General features: G+C 46.0%; 1 protein-coding gene across 4 annotated transcripts in view; it reads right to left on the bottom strand.

The window, feature by feature from the left end:
* BACH2 (BACH transcriptional regulator 2) overlaps positions 1 to 20,554 on the bottom strand; it is a 193,742-nt gene that overhangs the window by 88,893 nt on the left and 84,295 nt on the right. For 2 of the 4 annotated variants that reach the window (XM_075414358.1, XM_075414360.1), the window contains one exon: positions 16,906 to 17,010. The gene's annotated coding sequence lies outside the window, so the exon portion shown is untranslated. Of the gene's footprint in view, positions 1 to 1,467; positions 1,535 to 16,901; positions 17,011 to 20,554 lie in introns of those variants that run through there. The other 2 variants (XM_075414359.1, XM_075414361.1) reach the window with 2 other exon arrangements.

Here is a 20,554-nt window from a genome sequence, read left to right as displayed (position 1 = left end):
CCTTCTGCAAATGTCTCACTCCCCATGTTCCCTAGATACTCTTGCCCTAAGCTGGATGATCCAGCCAGCATCAGGTTCTACACACGATCTAAAACATGAAAGCAGGAATCTCTCTGCCCCGAGGTCAGCTTAGGGTAGATGGAAACCTAACCCTCCGCCTACGCTCAACATGCAGGCTTCTTCGTGCTTTCCATTCAACAGAAGAATTTTCTTTCTGAAACAGGTAAATTATTAAAAGCAAAACTGTTGCTACAGCCGTAAACTTACAAGGAATACATGGAAACTGAGCTTATAAGAAAGGAAGAGCCAACGGTGCATCTACTGAAGAGGAGTTTCAGTGTTTTAACATGCTGACCGGCCAGGTTTACAGCATGGGAAGAGCTGGATCCTAGGCAGGGGAATATGTGCCCTCTGCTCCAAGGCTTGCTCACATCAAGGTCTCAGCTCTCAGCACAGACCTGCATATGTGAGCACTCAGCTACAGGATCATGAGAAGCCATGGAATCATTGTTTTATGTCAACTCGAAGACCCAGTTCCTGGAGCCATGGGAGGTGCAAGGAAACCTTATCTTTATTTTAAAAGAAGCATCTGCCTTCACAGCTGCAGAGAAAGTCAGAAAAATAACAGTACTTCAAAGTGGACATTCTAAGCTTTTTTTTGTAAACTTACATTGTTTAACAACCTCTCGTACATTTTTGAACCAGGTTACCTTTTTCTCCCCTTTCCGAGGGCTTCCAGTACTGCTTGGCAGCTCAAGTTAGCACTGAAGAATGCAAATGTAAAGGAAGATACACCAGACACCACAAATGGCAGAAGGAAGGTTGAAGCTAAAAAAGTGTTTACTTCAACAAAACACCTTCCAGCTTGGATTTCTGTTGCATGGAGGGTGCGTTTCAAAGAGAGGTTTTGTTGTTGATGCAAAATAACAAGAGCTTTGATGTTTAAAAGGGAGGAAAACTGGTAAGTTCTTCAGTTCGCAATGAACAAACCAAGAAAGATGATTTGAGAAAAGTGTGATGAATGTACCTGGATACTACTCCAGTTAGCACAAAAGGTCTTTCAGACACAGAAAATCATGTAACCACACTGAAGCAAACCAGAGAAGCTGGGTGGGCAATGAGGGAGGCAAGCAACAAATACACAGTGGGGTTAGCAAACATACCAATGCTCACAACGGGCACGTAAAATTTGGGCTAAGTAAAATGAACCCACACGACAAGATGAGCTGGTGAGCTTCTCAGAGACATGGACAGGAGAAAAAAAGTACTTAAGGAAGGCTGCGCAGCAGCGAGCAGGGAGGAGTGAGCACTGATGTGCAAACCGAGCTGGTGCCTTCTGAAGCGACGCCTCCCTTGCTGGAGCACAATGCTTACGCAAACGTGTGCAGAAATCAGTCCCAGTGAAGTCAAGGGTCCCAGTCTGTTACATGCAACACCACCACAGATTCGCAAACGTGCTTTCTTTACATTTTGTGTATTGTCGAGTGAAGCTGAAGAATATTCCTTTCTGGTTGAAACAGCTTCATCGGAACACTTGTAGCTTGCAGCTGCTTGAAGGATTGCCTGAGGCTGAGAAGGCATTTGCAGTGCTCCTGACATCTAGTGCAGGATTTCTCCCCGAAATCTGTAAATCAAACCCAAGACGGTATCGATACCCATGTCAGAAAAGACACACGGCCTGCTTCAGTATCAGTGCATTTAATTTCCTCCTAATAACCTGCCTGGTTCTTCCGAAGAGAAGGAACATGCTCATCCATCACTCCTGCTTGTGCTCATGTGCACCATTTGGCCAGGGACAGCCAAAACCAGGAGTCTGAAGGGCACAGCAGCTTCTTTCTTCCTTGGTGCCCAGAGGTGAGATGCAGAAGACCACCACAACCATAGAGGTGTGGACCAGAAGCAGGGAGGTACCCAGCCAGGACGGCAAGGACCAGCTCTGTGGCACATCCCTATCGGGCAAGCTGCGTCAACAGTCGGTGGAGACGAGATTCAGCTGTTTGTTCAGATAACGGCAAAACCACGTGAGGAATCGGTCTGGCTAGAAACCACGACTGAAGTCATCAGGAGAAGCAGCGACACAACCGCCGCTGACTGACTGACGGGGAAGGCAGCTGCTGCTGCCCTGCGCTGCCCAGGGAAGTGCTCCAGGGTCTGCAAACTGGATTTTCCCCAGCTACACTTCACAGCACCAACTGGGCTTGAACGGAAAACCCTCAGAGGAGCTGGGGCATGTGCGTGGGGGGAATTTTCCACCCCCTCTTGTCCTCTGGTGGCAGTTGACTCTGTGACACATCGAACAGGCTGGGCTAGGAGAGGCAGGAGACTGTAGTTCAAGAGCGTCACCACAGGAATTTGTGAATCTTTTTATGCTAAATCTGAATGACTTTATCACTGGAATATATTTGACTTCAAATAAAGCCACCCTTAAAAATATTTTGTCTTGGTGGTATGACTCCTAAAAGAACGGCTAGGAGTAAAAGGAAAGTTAATACACACTGTGAGAAAGACCCCCACACAATAATATTACCAAATGACACAAGCTGAATATTTATGCCCCGTGCCATAAAACCTATACACAGCAAAACTCACACCTGATACTTTGTGTCAGATCTGATGAGAATTCAGATGTCTGGCTTATTTCTCCTTTAGGACTAGAGACTTTGGTTAATACACGTGGAAACAGGAGAAAACAAGCTGGTTCAGTGACGAGGATGAAACTGCTGTCCTTGAGGCGGCATCTTGGAGGACGATGCCGGACCAGCTAGCGCTGGGTCTCTCGGGTAAGGATGCTTCCCAGGGTGGCACAAAATGACGCAGCTCACTGGGTTTATGCTGCGGGCTCCTGCCTCAATGCAGGTGAACCACAAGAATGCATGCCTGGCCTGCCGAAAGGATGTTCCCGCTTTGAATGGTTATCACAGTCAGACTTTTACTGCCGATTTCTTTTAAAAAATGCAAATCGAGAAAACAGTTAACGAAAGAACAGGCCACAGTCAACCACAAAAACTCCCCATAAGGTTCAGCATGTGGGAAACAGATAAGTAAGTGCTGCGAAAGATGAACAATATTTAAGTATTAACACAAATGGGTTTTTTGGGAAGGTTTATCTGGCATCTCTAATGGTTTTTATCCAAGCTGTAAGACAAAAATAACTACGTCTAACTGCAACTGGGAGAGATGGCAGCAGCTCAACACTGCTCCCTTTTTTCTCTGAGAAAAAACCCCACCCTACTGTCTTACAACGTCAGACAAACTAATTTTCAGGTGATTTCAAGATCAGGGTGCAGTCAGTGAAGCATTTTCCAGTTCAGAAAGTTCAGCCCGTGGTCTCATTTTCACCAGCCTGCGAAATGAGGACACGCGCGTGCAACGCGAGGGCAGGAGGAACACAGCCCTTCTCCGAGCTGTACAGCTGGTCCCCCACGCCCCAGCACGAAGCGAAGGAGTCATCCTTTAGCTCATACCAACGCCGACTGCAACAGTTGTACATCGAACTATGAAGAGGAAGCCCACGCCACGCCGATGGAGGTACGCGTCTACCACGGGCCCACGCGAGCCGCGGCGGGGCTGCACCTCACGCGCAGGAGCTGCCTCTCGGCTCCTCCGTCTTCACCCTCACACCAAGCAGGGGAAAGTCGAAAGACCTGAAAATGTGTTGTGGGCTATCTTCACTGGTCGCAACAGAGAGAAAAGGGCAGAATCGTGATGGGAAAGAGCTTTGAAAATACGTTCCCTGTTGGGTGAGCTCACGTCTGTTTAACAAGAAAAGCCAGAGAGGCCGCGCACAGTAATGCTGAGAAAAAGGAAATGGTACTTCATTTTAGCCAGAGTCATAAATTTTACCAGCGAGCCTCTAACGGCAAAACGGCGAGCAGGGGAATTTTTATACACAGATAATTAGTTGAGAGCTGATACCGGGTTTACTGTGCTGTGCACTCCGCGTGCGCAGCGCCTTCTCAACCTGCAAAACACGGCATGAGGCTCTGGCTGCCGCACAGCCACTGGCCTCACCGGGAGGTGTGCGGCTCACACTGCCAGAAACCCCTGCAAATGAAAAGGTGAAGTGGAGATGGGTATTTCTTCTACACAGAAGAAATTCTGGCGAACCCAGAAAGAGTTTTTCAATAGGGAAAATGCACCACTCTTGAAAAAACACCCCCTCTGCTACAGGGGAGATGGACCAACACCCTGTCTCCACCATTAGCACCCTTGTCTTCTGGGGTGGACACCACTCACAGATCCAGCACAGCAGGCAGTTTGGTCAGGGAAAAGGTTGACCCATTGAAGCAGAGAAAGAAAATGTGGTTGAGGAAATTCATCAGCCAGAAGAAGCTGCAGAGCTGCCTCAAAAGGACTCCAGTTAACCGGGCGCTCCCACCACCAGCGCTCGTTCCTCGACATCTCGCTCCGTTTCAGAGCAAAGCCAGAGACTTCCACTAGCAACAGACGTGAGCAAAGACTCCACCGCATCTAATAGTCAGACCGCACTTCAGTCAAAGAAACCCGCTTTTTGGTTTCTAGATGAGAGGGTATCCAGGGGACACGTGCCAGCAGCACGCCGGGCGCGCAAGGTGCTGGCAAGCACCCCCGGCACTTCTGATGCTACCTTAGAAGGGACCGATTTGGTCTAGAGGAGGAGGTCTGGAAGCCTTCACCCACAACAGACGCTTCAGTCAGAGAATAGCCTGGAGAGAACAGCAGCTTGCTGCTCAGACTGGCTGAGAGACACCTCGGTGAGCAAGAAGAGCCTACCACATTTGCACCAGGAGATCCAAGGCTACGGCTCCCGCAGGCTGCCTTTGTGCTCGTGACTATTTTCTGACCATCTTTTTCGTCCCATCCCAGTGCAAAAGGGCAGATACACCGCATTGCTCCATGATGCTCCTCTGCTGGTCCAAAAGAGCTGGAGGCAGGTTAAGGCTACGGGACAGACCAGCTCCACCATCCCCTCGAGCTTCATCTGCGTGGGGTTAAGCTGCAGCTCTCTTGTCCAAGGCTCAGTTCTCTTGCTACCGTATGTTAAACTGAAAGAACAATCTGTATTTACTGCGCTAAACTACAATTATGGGGTTTTTTTTTAATCATTCAGCCTAATGGTATGCAGCTGTCACAGAAATCTTTGAACACATCACTGGCTCTCTTTGAGTTGATTAACCAGATAAGGAAACGTAGCCAAAAGACATGAAAGGATAGGTCCAAATTTCAAACTCTCAGCTGAGCAAAGAATTTCATTCAAAGGACTGTACGAAATGGGGGAGGAGGAGAAGGTTCACTGCACAAATGAAGGTTTTGTTTACTACTGGTATAAACAGCTGAAACACTCTCCGTCACTGGGTTTAAGAATCAACACGCACCAGCCTCAGAGTGGTGCTGGTGGGTATTACAGCTGCTACAGTGATCTGTGTGGATGCCAATATTCGTGCCAGTTTTTCTGGACTGCAATTGATGGAGAGCTTACCAACAAATGTAACTTTACGCTGAAGGAACCTCCGTGTGCTATTGAAGAGCTCCAAGACGAAGCACTGCATCCCTTCAACCGAACTGTTTCCATTCAGCGCATTTCTTTGGATAGCGCAGCAACTGTTTTTTTTAATTCAAGACAGCTCCATGTATTTACTTTTATTTCTAGCATAATGTTTACTACTCCAATCAGAACATTCTGTAATCTCGTCTAAATGTTTTATTATTAATTGCTGCACCCCACTCCCCCTTAATAATTATCCTCAGGAGAGGTAAACATTTCAACACCAGTTACTTTAGTTAAAGCCATAAATATGCATTATTTATTTATTTATTTAGGTAAACAGTAATTAAGAAAAACCTCCCAGACTGTCTTCTCTTTGAAATGAGCACCACCTCACCAGGCTCGCTATGGGAACTGCAAGTCCCTTAAACACTTATATTACTTTGTCCTCCTCCGTGGTTTACACTTGTGGGCCTCAGACCACACAACAGCTGCCAGGAAGACAGTCCCTACATTGTCCAAGGCCATGCAGCAAGTCCAAAGCATCCAGACTCACTTGCAAGGGTGAGCAGCAGGTACTCAGATGTCAGTAGAGAAGAAAGTAGTAACATTTTGGGTGCAGAATAAGGACCAGAACGCTGCTATCTATCACCCAATATGCTGATTTTTAAGTTTTTTGCAGCAAGACCACCTCTACTGATATAAAAACCCTGATGACCCCCCCTTTGCTCTTTCTCCATGGACAGAGGGCTATGTCCTTACAAACCGGGGGGGCTGTCAGCACCATGGACTCTCCATGCTAAGCTTGGGAGCAGCCAGACCCAAACCAGTGAGTATTTGGTAGCGAAGCAGTCAGGTAGCCCTGTGTGCCATACATATACAACCTATGCACTGGGCAGTAAGCAGTTGGGTGACTCCACTCAGTTCCCCTGGATTTCTTCGTCAGTATTACACGACCTCAAATATCGCAACATCCCATCCTGCCTAATACTTCCACCAACTTCTACGACATGCCGTGACAGAGTCAGGCAGCACCACAGGTGATGAAGCCACTTACAGGGAACTTACATTTTTAAATCAATAAATTAAGACACATCAGAAAGTCCTGACATGGCTGAACATCCAGCCTAAGGATTGTGCCGGCACTACAAGAGAGGAATCAAAATGTCTCCCAAAGACCAAGGGATTTTCGCAGATCTAAAATTGTTAAGTAAATAGATAAAACTGCGGTCTGTGCTTTGTTTCAGTTTTCAGAGCTAATTTCCGGCCACCGTTCAGAGAAATGCTTTACATTTCCATTTCTGACTCACCCCTTTTAACAAGCGCGCTCGCTGGAATTACTAAGCACGGGATCCGATCAAAACATTTCGCTTTCTGAACCAAAGTGCTTTTCAGTTTTATCGATGTGAACTTCTCCATAAATTTAATGTGGTGACTGACAGCACTGGCGGTGCGTGAGGGTATGGTCCGGGCAGGCGATGGATCAGAGGACCCCTCTCCCAGCAGGCACCCAGCGTCCCACCAAGGCACAGGGACATCTCCCAGACCCCGTACAACCACTTGGCGTAGGCTGATGCCGGTCTCCTGCATCCAGATCACAAAATGACACACGCTTCCAGAGACATCTTTAAAAGCTGGGTATGAATGAAAACCATTCCTGAAAAGAATCTGTTACGAAACCGAAAATCGGAGACCGCCGCAGCGCTGTGCCTAAGTTGAGTCATCAGTTCCCTTTACAGCCTAATAATTGACACTGCCTTGATCAGAATGACTGATCCGAATGTTGCTTTGTGTTTGTGTGTTTTTTGTTGGTTTGGGTTTTTTTTATTATTTAAAAAAATAGATTTCCCATGTAAACAAGCCGCTTGTCATCTTGCAGGAGTGTTTATATTCACCAGATCACGGGAAACATCTGTCAAAAACAGATTTCGCTCTCCTCAGTCAACTCAGTTGAACTACAAAGAAACCAAAAAACAGGTCTTGTTATGGAAAAAATGCGGTGCCAACTCTCAGCAGAAGCACTGATTTTATTGCATTTTCTTGGGATTAAATGCTGCAAAGATCACTAGAAGAGTTCCCTCCTTCCCCCGAGGGATCTCTCCCCCACAGGAATTCCTAGGAAGAACCGCTTTTCTCTCCTCTCTCTGTGCTTTTCCAAAATGAAGTACCTTCTAGGAAGAGACAGATAGGAGAAGAATCAAGGTTCAGTGAAACATCAGAGCATGTTGATTTCCCACCTTTCGACACCGGCAGGCGGATAATGGAGTGATTTCTCTCCTGATGCTTTCAGCAAACAAACACTCCCAAGCGCCTGCATCCCTCGGGTCACACCTCCCCAAACCCATTCGTTAATTATTTTCATGTCTTCTAAACAAGGAAAGATCAAGTGAGACTGCAACTGCCTCTAGTGAAGTCTTCTGAAGAAAAGGTGACACAAAACAAGCTGGTTGCTACTACGGGTAAGGGTGATGCTAGAGAGAGGTACTGTTGGTTTTCTGCCAGGGAATCTGCCCTGCAACAGCAAAAACATTAAAACAACACAAAAAAAACACCAAAGGAAGAACTAGGTATGAGACTTGAACAAGAAAGAGGTTCAAGAGGTTACCCCATTAGCATGAAAATGGAGAGGAGATTACTGGGGCAGGAGGATCAGGCTCAGTGGGTACCACCCAGGTGTCAAGGCTGGGACTGAACACAGAGCCCTGTTAAATGGGACAACAATTTCTAGATTATGGGGACATCATTTGAAACATTTAACAGTGGATGCATGCTCTTATTAGAAGTATGTCCCTGGACGGGTGAGAAATTACTGGCTATGCCTATCTTAGCCTTTGTCGGTGGACTGAAACCGCCAGTACTGTGGAGCTGACGTGATGCCTGATTTTTGTGTTTTGCCTGGCAGTGACTCCAGCCTGGTGTTGCAGACTGAGCACCCACCAGCAGCTGGGGTACATCAGCTGTGCTGCTGGAGGCACAACTCTTGGCTGGTATCAGTAACTCATGGATTACACAGCATGCGACTAATTCTTAATAACAAGACATGGAGAACGGAGGAGAACCTTGATATACTTTGGAGAAGATGGAGGATACCAAGTACTGAGAGTAATACAATGGCAGATTTTAAAACCAGAAGACAGACCAAATCCACAGCTGTGGACGAGAAGGAATGCTGGAACAAATGGCATGAAAAAGGAAAAGAAAACTATTTACTGCCTGGAGATGACAGCAGATTTTATTTCCCTAACTGTGTGGGTGGCTAGACATGAAGCTAACACTTAGAAGTATCTGGAAAACATTGTACTCTGTCTCCTTTGAATGGGGCAGAAGTGGACTTAGATGAAGTCTTGCTCTTCAATGATAAAACACCTTAATGCAAGCGATTCGCACAGCTCTTTTCAAATAAGAAGTCACCGCAGAGCTACTTTTATGAAACAAATCTGTGACAATACTAAACAAGCTGCGATCTCAATTGTGATTTAGAAACAATGTCCAGAAGCATACAGCTGTAGCTATATTCAGCACAGAAATCAGTATCATCAACCTCCCATTTTTTGGGAATCTCATATTTACACTTCTCCTTACTTCAGCTGTTTTAGAGAGAAACGGACAGGCACACTCCCAAAATGTGAGGAGTCACACTATTTTGGCCAGATCTGAGAAGAGACCACACTCAGTTAGCACTGATTTCATCTACTTGACCTAGGATACCACATGCTTTCGACCGCGACTTATATAAACTTTTTGAAGTTTTATTTTTCCAAGGCACAAGGGTGGCAATACTAAGACACTGGAAGTGGAGGAAAATTCAATGTGAATTAAAAGCACTCTGAACTTCGAAGCCAGCAAGCAAAAGAATCGTGTTTGGCTTCATGAGAGCATTGCCAATACTAACAAACCATTTGCCGTCTGGTGCTGCATACCAGCAGGACGTGTACAAATACACATTACTGTTTTGATGCAAGCTAAGTGGGCAAAATTTGAATTGTATCTGCCATGGCTGCTTCTTAGTTCATTTTGCACACACTCCTGAATGTCATGATGAAAAAAATTAAGGCATGAGAAACAAAGCAAAACAGGGTCCACCACCTCATAAAGAAAGGTAACTAAAATAGGAAAGACTGCATTTTACATCTTTGTCTAGCTCTCCCTAACAGCTCAACTCAAACAGAAAACTACAAGAATTTCTTCTTCAGTTTCATGCTATCTGAAAACAGAAGTTAATATCAGTATTGTCACCATCCCAGTTAACCACCACCCAAAGCAGTAGTAAGAACCAGCATGCCTTTGGCCAGGATCACAGCCAACTCCATAACCAGACCAAAGAATGATTTTCTCAGCAAGCTCCCTTCTCTGCTCTTAAATGTGGGCTATGTCAGCTTCAGGATCTCCGGCACGATTCATGCTCACCACTCATTCCTGTAAGAAAAATGTTCTCTGCACCCAGTAATTATAGATTAACTTTGCCACTTGAAAGAGCCTCTCCTTCCAATTCTCATGGGTTTTGGAGGGTTTTTCTTTTGTTTTTCACTAATACCACAAAACCTGCCTGATTCTGCCTTGATTACCATGTTTTATTATTCTTTGTAGTCCTGGAATTTGTCTAAAATTACGTAAAAAACAAGCAGTTGCACAGAGAATGAGTAGTACAGCAAGTGCCGTAACCAAGCAATGTTATATATTTTACTGCTTATGAAGTCAGTGTGCCAGAACCAGCCAAATCTATTAGTTTGGTCTGAAAGTGTATTCCTCCTTTCCTGCTTGCAACAGGGTAATTAATACTTGGAAGAAATAACGGCGAAAATAAGCATGGCGGTAGGTAAGCACTTCTAATGACATAAGCTCACATTTGGTAGAAGGGTTATGGTCTGGGATGTATCTCTAGGAAGAAAGAGTAACAAAGTTTGTGTCTCAGCATGTGACAAGGACACTTGTCACACTGTCCAGGCATCATCCCATGTTATTTATTACCTGTGCCATCGTCCTCGTCCCACTGACAAAGTCTGTACTTCTCCCTGAAGCTCTGCAAGCGAAAAATTAAATCTAACGCTTTCCCATTTGTTCAGGGTGGCTGATGAAAAACTCATTAACGAATACTTGGGCAAAAAGGCTCTCCACAATTACGGACATAGCTATAAAAGCAAATGCATGATGGCCAGCAAAAGTTTCTGTGTAGAAATTGGCTTAACAAAGCTTCCTAATTGGTAAACAGTGAGAGGAAATACTGAATAAATATTTGTTTTCCCGTATTTATCTCTACACTGGGTGAGGCAAGTAAAAAGGATGTTTGGGCACTGAACTGATTTCAGATTTTGTTCTCTGTGCACGATTTGGCCTGCAATGTTATAGGGCTTTTAATCTCATCTAGCCTGTGGATCCTATTATCATCACCATCATAATGAAACCAGACACAGCTTACTTCCCGTTCCCCCAGTCCGATACCAGCAGGGCACGCTGAAATGAACGAGTCACTCATGTAAAACTGACTGAAGGAGGCTACCCATCATCTCAGCTGCTTGGCTTCACCTCCCCGCGCCAAACGCTGCCACCTCAAGCTGCTCCTGCCAACGCGCAGGTCAAGCAGCAGCGTAACTCAAACGATAAGGACCAGAAGACATCCAGCGTAGCTTATCCACAGGAAAGGCGGAAAACAATCCCTGGGTGTTTCTACAATTCCTGCTGCTCTCGCTGCAATCAGATTTTATTGAACTGTAATCCTAGATAAGTATATTGAATCTTACAGCTGAAGTCAATTACACTGCATTAAATAGCCGGCTTCCTGATTTGCAGGAAGAAAATCACTTCTTCGGTATAAAGCTAAATTGGTTCATTAACTCGTTACTTGTAGCTTGAGTGCAGAGTTGAAACAGCAATGGGCAGCTAAGCGGTTGCCATATTTTCAGGCAGCAGTCCCTCGGAGCTGTAAGCAGATCAAATTCCCAGGTTTACCAGTTGGGGAAAGGGATAAGCATGGCAGGTAGAGCGGAGACATCCAGTGTCAGCAGCACCGCATCTGTAACTGACCGCGTTTTCTCATGGCGAGGGACTCTCAGCTAACCAGCCTCAGAAGGAACAAGACATCACTCTTCCTGTAATTGGAAATCCTCATACTTAGAGGTTTTGATTAGATGCAGCAGCCAACCCAGAGCTGCATTGTGCCTCTCCAAGCAAGATGCTGGTTCTTTATTTATCTAAAATGGGATTAACTACACCAAACTCAACGCGGCTGCTCCCAGGTCCACCGAGGCTTATGCACCCTCTGTCTCTGGTGGGTTCTAAGTCACAGCCTTTCCAGAACATCCCCCAGTGCCCAGCATTACCCCTGCCTGCCTGCTGCCTTCTCATGCACTCTCCACAGATGTCCACTTCTGGCCACAGTCAGAGGCAGGGCTGGCGGACCTCCAGTCTGACCCTCATTTGGCACCTGGGCTCAGAATTTAGGCTACTCGTGCTGCCATCAACGGGGGTCTGAATGAGAAACCAGAACCAAACCAAACCAAACCGTTTCACGAATGAGGAGAGAGGGAAAGCTGGGTGCAGTCAAACGGTTGGGAAAAGTAAGTAGGAAAGTAACTTGATGAGAGAATCACTGAAGAAAAGCCAACCTGCCCAAGACAAAGGCTGGCTGCCATTCAGGAGTGAGGAACAAGTAGAGGAGGGAGGACTTGGGAGGGAAGAGCACCTTGTGCCACTTCTGTATCCCACCACACACGAGTCATGATGGAGAAGAAACTTCTCACAGAAGGATAAGCATAGAGAGAACTGTTCACAGAAAGAGGTCCAGGTGAGTATGGATCTCAAAGCAAGGCTGGAGAAGCGTTTCTGTGGCCACGGAAGGAGGACTGAAACATGGCAGGGATGGGAGGAGGACTATGCAGGTCCCAGAGAGGAGGATCTCCTGCTAACGCTGGTAGCTCAGAGAAAGCTGAGGGTCAAGTCAAAGGAAAGTTTGAGAAAGCAAGGCCAAAAAAAGGGAAGGCAGCAAGAAGGTGGGAGGACAGGAAACAGTAAGAGCTGTTGTAGCAGAATCAAACAGAAAACAAAATGTGGCTCTGGTCTGAATATGAACCCGTCTGTACTTTCAAGTTCTCATCAGTGGCATTACTAATGCTTGGAGGAGAAAAAGAGTGAGAGTGTATGGGGCTCCACATTCTCTTCCCAGAGAAAAATTCCTCTAAAGGGTGAGAAAAGTTTAACTACCAGCCCACAGGAGATAGAAGGACACATCAAAAGGCATGTGACTTCTCATTTCTGACTCCTTACTCAGAATTAGCATCGGCATCGGGTGAATTCATACCAGAATCTCTTAAATGAATCTTTGCCTACCGGGGGCTGAGTGGAGGAGCAGAGGGGCTGAAGGTGCCAGGCTACCGGGACACCCTCAGCAGGTTCAGCAGCCCTGTGCCGGCGCACACCTTGCCAGGAGGCCGGGAGTGGATGGCCCGCTCCCTTACACTGCCTTCCTCCACTGCTGGGGTCACCTCCTGGCCAGACTCAAGCGTTCCTTGGTGTCTTTCCAAAGCACAACTGTATTTAAATATCAAGAGATCTCGGCGTAACTTGGGAGATGACAGATGCATTTCTGATCCCGCTGGGTTTGTGTGGGTCGTGCGTGTTGAGCAGACAGGAATGACTACAAGCTGTGAGGAGACAGAGCGTGAGGAGAAAGGCAAGAGACAGGGAATACTCCAAATGCCTGTGGCTGCACTGGGGCAGCCAAACCCCAGGAGAAATAGGCCTGAAAGATTTGGAAAGAAAAAACCCAACCCTTTCTAGACCTGGAAATCACCTCCTCTGCTCTTGAACACTGAAACTGCAAGCAGCATAGGTGATCATCCCCTGCGAGGAAACGCACCCCTCTCGCTCTAGAACCTGGGCCGGTTCTCCCCGCTGCAACATCCATGTCTTTGGGCAGCATCAATCGGCTTCACCGTCATGATGGAAGGGAGGAGGATGATCTCTGCTGCACAAATGCGGAAGTCGGTCATGGGGCAAATGAAGGAGGTTGCTCAAGAACGCACAGGAAACCTGTGACCGGGGCAGGGAACTGAACCCAGACCATGAGTTCCAGTTGGGTGCCCAGTCCAAGCTGGGTGGCCGACAGATCACCTCTTCTACCAGGGCTTTGAAATTTAAGTTTGGTGGGCTTTTTCATGAATGTGTTTTTTTCATTTGTCTAGCCACTACGTTTCATTTCACTCACACTTCTGCTTTGCAGAAGCTTTTAATTCTGCTTCTTTATCGTTTTGGCTTAAACAACCAACATAACCGAACATCAAACAGAATTTAACCTTCACTATTTGGTCTCCTCCCCTACCAACACCAGCTTCTCTCCAGCTCTCACTGTTAAGCATCCTTTGTGCATTCTGTGGTCACAACTACGGCTTCACCAAAACACACCAGCAATATTTAGAAGGAGACGTCTTATTCACAGCTTCAAAGAATTACAGCAACTGCTTATGCAAACAGCGGCGCTGTGAGGCAGTGGAGCAGATCTGGTGGGAAAACCAGAGGAAGGAGATACACAAAAAGGGTAAGTTCTTCAGTAAATGCTCCGGTGCTGCTATGTATCATGTCGAAATGAGCAATCGGCTGAAGAAAAGCTACCAGTAAGCCAGCGCATCAGACTGCCTAGATTGTTCTGCTGGCTCGGCTAATGAATCACCGGGCAAATGTGAGCAATGCACTCACAGACAGGGTAGTCTTCATGATGGGTGAGAACAGTATCTCTTCCTTAACCGTCACGATCTGTGGTTTAATTGATAATTGAAAAAGTCTTCAGATCTTTCAGTGAAAGGCACACAATATGTATTTCTAAGACAAAATTCTGTGGTGTTATATTATTTGCAAGGAGGTCCAACAAGTCAAACTGTTATTTCATGAAATAATTCACACTGGCTGAATCCCTTACAGAAAGTCACAAGAACTTGAGAGGGGAAAAAATAGCTAATTTCCACCTGTGTAATAACTAGCACAATGAGAAAGAAAGAGACTTCAGATTTTTGTGAGAAAAAGCTGCAAAGCCACAAACTTTCAAAAGTGCCCAATATGCTGTTTTCAGCTTATCTGGATGCAGCCCAAACTATCCACAGCTAACCAAGGTGCACCAGAAGATTGTCATCATTCCATTTCCACCACAGGCTTTCCGTAACTTTGTGCCCACTGTGTGTCCAAGGCTGTCAAGCCCTACAAAATGGCATGACTTTCACTCTTAAAGCAGCCAAGCAGCTGCAAAAATAACCCTTTAAAAATACTGAATACTTGGTCTCACTCGACAGCTGGAAAAACAATTACTGATTGAAAAATTCAGTGTCTGGTACTACTTCATAGTTGGGAAAAACTATTCACTAATGAGAATTAACATTTATTTAACTAAAAGCATGTATCTAACGTTTGAGGTTCCACAGAGAGCCAATACGTGGCCTTCTGGCACCATTAAACAGACTAATACAGTTAAATTGGAAGGACATGAGGCAGAAAGCCACGCTAGAATAGTGAATCCTTCCAGGAACTGGTATAACTGAGATTATCTCAGCAACATGCACCCCATAACACTAGGTATGAACCCGCTCTACCAAACAAGTAGCGACTGCCTCAGGGTTAATGAAATAAATGCACAGCTCCAGCTGCTGGTGCTGCAGTGATTCAAACACCATGACATAAAATGAATGAAAATCCAGCACTAAGGGCAGCAGAGCAAAAAGCTCCTCTCGAAACAGCCACAAGGCTTACGGACAACCTTGCAGGGGTGCCAGCCTGGGGCTGGGTCGCAGCAGGGCTTCTTGCTGGCAAGTGCTGCAGCCCCGTGCAGGAAGGAACCAGAAGCGCTTGTTCACCCCGGAGGTGCCGGGCTCCTGCCTCCCGCACTGGAAGCAACAGCGGCTGGGTCAGGACTTAAGTTCCAGAAGCAGACAGACCATTTCCAGGCAGGATGTTGATAACAAACATTTTGTCTTGTTCTAAATTCCTAATTTTTCTAATTAGAAATTTTAATTTTCTCAGCACTTAGAACTTTCTGAGTCCTAATGTCCCCCAAGAAACTCCCTCACTCTTTCTCTGCCCACCTGCCACAGCTGAGGTGTCCCACCACTGACAGTAAGTGTGTCCTTTTTTCATCTCATGCACATCCACCCATGTGGAGTTGTGCTGAGCACCCTACAGGTCCGGTGGGTGCAGGGCAAGGATGAAATGGCAGCCAGCGCATCCGGCAGGTAACTCCTGGCAGACGTGAGACAAGCATTTTTGCCTGGCACAACCTCACCTGCAGAGTGACCCAGGTGTGTCAGTTCACCACAGAACAAAAATCCACAAACAAGAAACCTGTTCCAAAAGACTGACTCAACTGCTTTACCACTGGGTATAAAGGAGTCAGTCCTGGGATTAGCAAATATAATTAAAAAAAAAACCAAACTAGTTTACGTACAAGAAATCTAACCTGCAGGGAATATTTTGCAAGGTGCTGAATGGTGTGAGCAGCCGGTATAACGTGCTTAACTTTAGGTGATTTGAGCCCTAGGTCACTAACCCTCCCACTCTTGCTCTCTAAAGCGACCGCATTATTGGAGGCGATTTCAAAGGAAATGCACTTAAGTCATAAATACGTCTCATATCGTGCTTCCCATAATCTGCATCAGCAGCAGCAGAAAAATGAAGGCAATATAAAAAGAAATAAAATACTTATAAGATTTTAGGTCACAAACGTCCCCAAATGGATTATGCTTTCAAAAGGAACTGTATAAATGGCATGATGAGGTTTTCTTGGTGTACATCTTGAAGTTTTCTAGGATGATGTTATTTGCTTTAAGTGCAAACATGTTCTCAACGCCATATTCCGTGTAATTGGCTTTCAACCTGAAATGGGGTCTTCTTCATTGACACATACTCCTCACAGACACAGATGTAGCTGACCAAATTCAACACCATTCACAACCTACGGAGGTTCCCTAGCCACACCCACAGCACGTCAGAGGAGACAAACCAGTGCCCTTTTCTGATCAGTTCGGGCAGCTATCCATGGAGTATTTCAGACTGAGTTAGGCAGATCACAGTCTATGCTCCTGGAACATCTCCAGAAAGCATCTGCCCTAGCAGGGCTACATCGGCACAGCTAAAATGCTGAAGCATAAAAATGCAGACTCAGAAACCATCTATGCCACACAGCAAACAGCAAAATAAATCAATACGTATTTTGCCAAATTTCTTTCCAGGATTATATGTTGCTGCCTGTTCTCAGAAGTGTTAAGGTACTGCACCAGCAAGTTTTAGAGCAAGTCAGCAAAGAGCCTTGGAAGAGGTTTAGACAAGGGAGTGCTCATGGGCCCACACGCATTGCTACTGTCATAGAAGTTGAACTATGAAATTATAAGGAACAATCAAGCAACTAAAAAAATACCCCAGAACTGAAGAAACCGTTTCATGCTGCCTTTGCAAAAATGCTTACTTACAACACAGTCCTGGAAGCGATTTCCAAGCAAGCCAACTGCTGCTCTAGACAATTTACTGGATGGCGTGGCTCAGCTCTTTCATACAAGCAGCACCAACAGTTATATCTAGAAAAGGAAATAAAACCAAAATACTTTGTGAGCAAATACACAGATAAAGTCATCTTTCTTTTTAAAACCATAACCAGGTTAAAACTAGCTTTAGTAGTACTCAGTCAAGTTCTCATGCCAAGCTTCATATTTGCTGCCCACTTACAGGAACAAGCTCCAAGGCGCAGTCAAAGCCTACCCAGGCTGCTGAAGCTGAGAGCGACTGCGCTTGAGAAAAAAGCCCCATCAAAGCAGCAAACACACACGTGCAGCTGTTTTTCTCATCTAGTTCTACTTCCAGCATTCGCAGGAAACTCAAGATGAAATACTGGTGTTAGCGCCAAAAAAATGTAGGTGATTTGAGTAGGGCCAGGAATTCCAGGCACCAAGTTCTTTTTTCTCTCTTTTGAGTGGGTGTTCACTTTTAAGTTGTAGACATGTTAGCAATTCTACGACGGAGCGAATTAATGTTCAAGTTAACAGTCATTGTTAGGTTGGGAGGTTATTACTGCTTGTTCTGCCAAAGCGACAGGTTAAAATAGGTTTGTATCTGAGAAGTTATTTTCTATAATACATATTCTGCAGCTTTTTCATACCAAATAATTTTCTTCCATCACATCTACTCCTATTGTATGAACCATCGCTACCAGCTCCACCACAGAAGCTGGGACAGGCAAAGAGAAACAGCACGGGGAGAGGCGAGGAAGAGAGAGAGCTCAGCCCTCATCATTTCTGGACAAGCTGGAGAGGTGGGCCTGTGTGAACCTCATGAGGTTCAACAAGGCCAAGTGCAAGGTCCTACACCTGGGTTGGGGTAATCCCCGCTATCAATACAGGCTGGGGGATGAAAGGATCGAGAGCAGCTCTGCTGAGAGGGACTTGGGGGTACCGATAGACGAAAGGCTGGACATGAGCCGGCAATGTGCGCTGGCAGCCCAGAGGGCCAACCATGTCCTGAGCTGCATCAAGAAAAGCCTGGCCAGCAGGTCGAGAGAGGTGATTCTGCCCCTCTACTCTGCTCTGGTGAGACCTCACCTGGAGTACTGCGTTCAGCTCTGGAGCCCTCAGCACAAGAAGGACATGGACCTGTTGGAGCGGGTCCAAAGGAGGGCTACAAAAATGATCCGAGGGCTGGAGCACCTCTCCTATGAGGACAGGCTGAGAGAGTTGGGCTTGTTCAGCCTGGAGAAGAGAAGGCTGCGGGGAGACCTGATTGCAGCCTTTCAGTACTTAAAGGGAGCCTATAGGAAAGAAGGGGACAATCTTTTTAGTAGAGACAGCAGTGACAGGATGAGGGGTAATGGTTTTAAACTAAAACAGGGTAGGTTTAGGCTGGATATAAGGAAGAAATTCTTTACCATGAGGGTTGTGAAGCACTGGAACGGGTTGCCCAGAGAGGTAGAGGAGGCCCCATCCCTGGAAACATTCAAGACCAGGTTGGACAGGGCTCTGAGCAACCTGATCTAGTTAGTGGTGTCCCTGCTCGCTGCGGGGGGTTGGACTAGATGACCTCTAGGGGTCCCTTCCGACCCAAAACTTACTATGATTCTATGATTCTCTTTGGGCTGCCATCTTGTTTTTCCATGCATTTTTCTGCTGTTCATGCAAGACTTCACGACAACGGAGCACGCTCGCGTTTGTGGGACACATTATGCTTTTAAAGCAAGCAAAGGCAAAACCCAAGAGTAAAGATCTAGCCACAAGCCCGAGAAACCTGTTTGCTGTCAGGCACTATTTGGTGCATGGGAGAGAGCTGCGATTTCCCAACTTTGCAGGTGATTATTACTAATGGAAAAACCAAATTCTCAAGGTTCAGCTAACTGGTACAGAGGAGACAAAAAAAATACCACCACAGGTAGCATTTTTGCAGACTCAGATCCATTTTGTACTAGTAAATGAGCTTTTATCCTTCCCTCCGCTTTTCTTTTTCTTTTAGGGTAGCTCACAAGCTGCTGACAACTCACACTGTACTAAAAGCTGTTCACACCGCACAAAGTGTTTACCACTCACAACTGATGCTAAAAATTAATTTACAGCACGGCTACAGCAAGCTTTGACAAATTGTCATGTGTTGACACAGTCATAAGTTGTTGGTTAAAAAAAGTAACACTTCCCTCTTCTGCCACCTCATGTTTGAGAGCAGGGATGGGCACATTATGCAAAGTTTGAGGGTTTGTAAGCTTCACAAATGTTTGGGCTTCACAAAACAAGCTCGGTTGTGAAAGTTTTTTCTCTTACAGTTAGGCGTGTGTTTATTGCCAAAAAGACTCTAGAAAAAAAAAAAATCCTTTCCCATATACCCAGATCTGTGTGTTGTGCAAAACTAGGAGAAAAGGCTGTAAAATAAATAACCTTGCACGATACGTGTTCTAGATAACATCAGGCCAGTGACAAATACCCTGTATTAACTACTCAGAGCTGCAGACACCACCGTCCTACTGCGGAAAGGAAGGACAAAAAAATATAGATGCAAGTAAGAGTTTTAATTGTTCTCAGCTGTCACACAATGTTATCTTAAGTGAACGCATTCATTTCTCGATTCTTCTGTGTAGCTCTCTATGGAGAAAAAAAAAAAGCAGTGGCATTCATCAGGCAAGGTCCAAATTGATTTCCGTGTAACTCAAGATAGTAAGCGTTAGTCAGCACTCATGCCCGCGGCAGCTCTTAAATTTTAACTCCTCCTATTCTTCCTCAGGCCGGGATAAATAATCTGTCTAGTCTACAACCCTCGAATCTGTAATGGACACAAATGTGGTTTCAGCTGAAATGAGCAACGTTTTGGTGGTGATGCTAGCTTAAAACATTAGCCCCACACAAGCCTGTATCAAGGTAAAGAAACACAGCCAAGGATGGAGAGAACCAAACCAGGAGGAGATAACCAAGGCATTCATTTGGTTGAGATGTCAACAACTTCAAGCTACCTTCATTCCTCTTGACTTCTGAGGTTTAAGTTGCTCTGCACTTCTGCAGAGACGCCCACGTAAGCTAGGGACTGTCATCAGCAACCAAACCAAGCGGCTGGCTGGTTTCCCCTCCAGCGTTGTTGATGGTCAGGACAAGAAGACTGCTGGTGCAGGAGAGGAGAAAGGGAGTCAGGCTGGGCCCGACCCCAGGCAGAAATTGAAACGCTAGCAATAGTCGAGGGCAGCAGAGCACAGTACTGCGAAACGAGCACTCCCAGTGCCTGACGACTGGGCTTCATGGGAAGCACCTAAAAGCCACCGCTTTATGTTGTACACCAATGACCTGGACTTGCAGTGGTTCAGTACCTCTCCCTAAGCTCCTTCACCTCTCGGAGCACCCACCGTGCAAGAATGCAGAGGAAATTCACTCAGGAAACTAATTTGGCAATACAAGGAATTAATTTTCTTTTTTTCCCCCCCCTTAATACCTGTACAAAGAAGAGAGGCTTTGAGTGGTTCCCAGGTCCTGAAGAGAGGCAGTGTTGCACCTTTGCAGAACCAATCCACCTGCCCCATGCCTGCATCAGTGCAAGTGATCCATGTAACTTCTCTACAAAACTCAAACCACGTAACACCAACCAAAAAGAGCTCGCACAAAA

This window comes from Opisthocomus hoazin, chromosome 2 (assembly GCF_030867145.1).
Source record: "Opisthocomus hoazin isolate bOpiHoa1 chromosome 2, bOpiHoa1.hap1, whole genome shotgun sequence".
Lineage (NCBI taxonomy): Eukaryota > Metazoa > Chordata > Aves > Opisthocomiformes > Opisthocomidae > Opisthocomus > Opisthocomus hoazin.
Note: the sequence above shows the minus strand (reverse complement) of the source record. Positions and strands in the feature narration are given on the sequence as shown.